The following is a 4,618-nucleotide window of genomic DNA, read 5'->3' on the forward strand; positions in this document are numbered from 1 at the left end:
CGTTTCTTTTCTTTTTTTGTTCTTTCTGACCTTAAATATGACACAGCAACAACAGGAGGCGCAATGGCCCAATGGTTAAGGCAGCGGACTCGCGGTCGGAGGATTGCGGTTTCGATTCCCAGACCGGGCGTTGTGTGTGTTTATTGAGCGAAAACACCTATAGCTCCACGAGGCTCCGACAGGAGGAGGTGGTGGCGACCCCTTTTGTACTCTTTCGCTCCAACTTTCTCTCACTCTTTCTACCTGTTTCTTGTCCTCGACTTCCTACGCAACCGATGAGCCTGGATGCGCATTCATCCATCCGTCGATGCTCTCGGTATCGGGGGGGGGGGTTGACCTGGTTTCTCTTCTGCGGGTCTTACGAATAGCAAAGGACCGCGTTTCGTACATCTCCCACTAGAACGAAGACCGCTACGCTCAACAGCAACAACAAACACACCAACTATTACACGTTCCCCTTAGCTTGGTACTCACTCTATATTCATACCTGTAATACAAACTACATGCGCGTGTGTGTCGGTGAATGTGTGTATGTGTATATACATATATGCGTATGGATATATGAGTACGTACATATATGTATGTGAATGTACATGTATGTATGTATGTTTGTATGTTTATATGTACACATATATGGAGGTGTGTGTTAAGAACTTTTCTTTCCAACCACATGGTTCCGGATTCAGTTTTACTACATTGGCAAGCGTCTTCTGCTATATTCTCGGACCGACCAAAGTCTTGTGAATGGATTTAGCAGGCGGAAACTAAAAGAAGCACATTATATATATATATCGTCAATGTATCATATATCTGGAAAAGAAGTTCATTCTGAAAAGCATAGAGCAGTAATGTATTTATATGTAGTTAAGCCTATGTCTGGTCATAGAGTGACCGGACATAGACTTAATAACATTATAATATATATATATTATATATATATATATAATATATATATATATATATATAGATATTATACTTACATATATACACAACTTATAAACAAGGTCAAAAGAAAAAAAATTTCTAATGCCAAATATGCCGAAAATAGACACATCGTCCATAACCATATAATTCATCACTATAAAGGTATTTTTTAATATCCTGGCCATTGATAGAATCTTTTTCGAAAAAATTTAATCCTATATTAGATATACATACGTACATACACACACACACACACATATATATATATACATACATACATATATATATATATATATATATATATATATATATATATATATATATATATATGTATATATATATAATTATATATATATTATATATATATATACACACTATACATACGTATATATATACATATACTATATATATATATATATATATATATATATATATATATATATATATATATACAAAGGGTGTTTCAAAAAGTTTGATATCATTTCGCAATCTAATAACTTTGCCAGTTCTTGTTCAAATGACTCCAAATTCTAACAGTATGCGTAGAAACAGGTCAAAATTTTATGTTTAACGTTTGATATGTTTATCTTTTCGGAGATAGAAATGGCATTCACTGGAAGAGAAAAGATGTTTTGTGTGTTGGAGTGTGCTCGAACACAGTCGAACAAGACTGCAGCGTGCACTTGTGAGAGAGTCGTCTAAAAAGTCACCAACGGCAATGCAGATGTGGACATGGCATAATAAATTAAAAGCGGAAGGCTGTGTGTGCAGGGCAAAAGGATCTGGACGGCCAATAATATCGGAAGAGACGGTCGAGCGGGTTCGCTAAAAGCTCTTGCAAAGCCCCAAGAAGTCCATAAGAACAAGTCTGGAAACTCAGAGTCCTCCAACGGCAATTTGGCGCTTCCTGATAAAATGTGCTGTTGAAATGGGTACCACGTTCACCCGACCTGATACTACTGCTCTGGAGACTGTTACCCAAGACATGTAAGTTTAGGGCCCTCAGAAATTCCGGATTAGTGTCGAGCGTCCTGGAAGACCACTGGGAGTGAAGCACTCTCTCAGCTTTTGTTAAAGTATATCTCTAGGAGAGATGTACTTTAAGGCGGCGATCTGGCAGACACGTTAGCGTGCCGGGCGAAATGCTGACCGGTATTTCGTCTGCGGCTACGTTCTGAGTTCAAATTCCGCCGAGGTCGACTTTGCCTTTCATCCTTTCGGGGTCGATAAATAAAAGTACCAGTTTCGCACTGGGGTCGATGTAATCGACTTAATCCGTTTGTCTGTCCTTGTTTGTCCCCTCTATGTTTAGCCCCTTGTGGGCAATAAAGAAATATATATCTCTAGGAGAAGGTCACTCTGATATAAAACGAGATATACAGGGAATGGCATTGGATATTTTGGAGATATTTTGCTTGTACTTGAGAACATGGCGCTCTCACACACGTTCTTGAGCCTGCATCCCATACTGGTCCTGGATATCTTACTCTGGCTTGTTTCTGGATCATGTCTATAGGGTGGAGAGGGTCTTTGAGGTGTTGTAAAAAACTTATTGGACCCAAAATTTTAGGTTGCAATTGCCAGAGAGGTGACTTCCCATCTTGATTGTTTTTCGCTCAGTTTTGACTTGAGACGCCAAGATCACGGTACACAATCAGTCCTAAAGATTCGGCCATCTAAGACATTGATTTTTGGTTCGATATCACTTCGGCGTTATCAGAAACACGCAACACATCTGCTTGTGTGTATGTGTGTGTGTATGCGTGCATGAGTGTATGTATGTGTATGCGTGCATGAGTGTATGTATGTGTACCTACATATGTATGTATATATGTATATATGTATATGCGATATGTGTGAGCATGTGTGTGACTAAATACTTCATTATCTTTTATTTTTAATCGGCAGAGTTTTAAAAGCGATTCAAGGGTCGAGAGAGGCGCGCATGGCGCTTATCAGTTCGGTGAATGCAACACACGAAACACTCGACATCTGAATCCATTTAATTTTGAAACTTTTCATTGATTATAAACACAGCATAAACTGATGTATTACACGTATGTTGTATATTTATACTATCATACATACATACATACATACATACATACATACATACATACATACTACATACATGCATTCATATATATATACATATATAGGCATATATATATATATAGAAGTAGTTATATGCATCATATAATATATATATAGATATATATAATATATTATATATATATATATATATATATTTAGGTATATATATGTATGTATATATTATGTATATTGTGTGTTATATATATATATATATATATATATATTGTGTGTGTGTGTGTGTGTGTATATATGTATTATGTATTATATATATATTCATTTATTCTCTTACTGGTTTCATGGGGGCCATACTGGAGCACCACATTTCATTGTTTATGGGTCTCCTTTCTGTATTGTTCTTGGTGAAGAAGCGAGTTAGACGGCACTGCTCTTGTTTGTGCCTCCTACCCAGATGCCCCTATGGGTTCATCTGGGATTTCAGGTTGAAAGTAGACCAGGTGATTTTTGAAGGTTTCCACATCTACACCTTGCAAATCTCTAAGGTTGTTTGGCAGGATGTGAAACAGTTGCGGTCCCCTGAAACTCAAGCTGTTGAAATACTGGGTCGGTCCTAATCCGAGATTAAGAAGACAGGATCTTTGGTATTATGCAGTGCCGTCCAATTCGGTGGTTGGTATAGCTTTTAATTCATAAGTTGAGAGCTAGTTCGTTCAAAATCTTCCGTATGTATACCACTGCATATCCTTCTGGCCTTCTCTATAGGGAGTAGAGCTTCAGCTTTTGTGGCCTCTCTCAGTAGCTCATGTGTTTCACCAAGTAAGTCTACTTCGTGTTGTGGCACTAGATTGTCAAAAATTCCACCATTAATTTGACACTCTGCGGGAGCAATAATCCAGATAACTGAGAACAAACGTCCTCCATAAGAGTTGCAAGGTATCCTTATTTCTGCTTCTGAATGATCTAAGGATCCATCCAGCTACTCGTCTGCACAGTGTTACCATCTTGGTAATATGCACATGGAATATTGCATCATTTACTCATATGGATTCCCAGCTCACGCACCGATCCTAACTCTGGGATTGCATTGCTCCCCTGGTCCTATGTATTCCGATTGTAGTCTGTTTATGGGTCCAACAAGGGAGTGCTTGAAGCTTATCAGCATTGAACTGCATGTTATTTTCAGCAGCTCATTTGTATATTGTATGCAGGTCGTTTTGCAGTTTTAGTATGTCATTAGGGTCGTTGACCGTTTGTGATACTTTTGTATCATCAGTATAGCTGGTGAGAGCGGCTGACTGTACGATTGATTACAGATCTGAGTGAGCGACCACAAACTATAATTTATCTTAGTATAGTTCTCTGAGGAACTCCGCTGCGGATTGATGTCTTCCCAGAAAGAGCACCTGGCTGCAAGTTTTTGACTTTTGTCATTTAAAAGCTGTGCAATCATTCTCCCAGTTTTCAAGTGGTATCAAAGTCATGTAGTTTGTGACATATCCTATGATCAACTTTGTCAAAAGCCTTGGCAAAATAGAGATGTATCACATCCACATTTGAATGGTTGAACTGCTGTTTCAGTATCCAATCGTAATGTTGTAGTAGTAGTGTGAGGCAGCTCCTCCCTGGGTGGAACCCAAGTTGT

General features: G+C 38.3%; 1 long non-coding RNA gene across 1 annotated transcript in view; it reads left to right on the forward strand.

The window, feature by feature from the left end:
• The window catches only part of LOC118766720, an 18,558-nt gene extending 16,905 nt beyond the window's left edge, over window positions 1-1,653 (forward strand). Inside the window, exon 3 of the long non-coding RNA XR_005002629.1 lies at window positions 1,522-1,653. This is a non-coding gene — a long non-coding RNA (uncharacterized LOC118766720). The remainder of the gene's footprint in view (window positions 1-1,521) is intronic.
• Window positions 1,654-4,618: the final 2,965 nt, after the last annotated feature.

The sequence above is a fragment of the Octopus sinensis genome, linkage group LG17 (assembly GCF_006345805.1).
Source record: "Octopus sinensis linkage group LG17, ASM634580v1, whole genome shotgun sequence".
In the NCBI taxonomy this organism is placed as follows: Eukaryota; Metazoa; Mollusca; class Cephalopoda; order Octopoda; family Octopodidae; genus Octopus; species Octopus sinensis.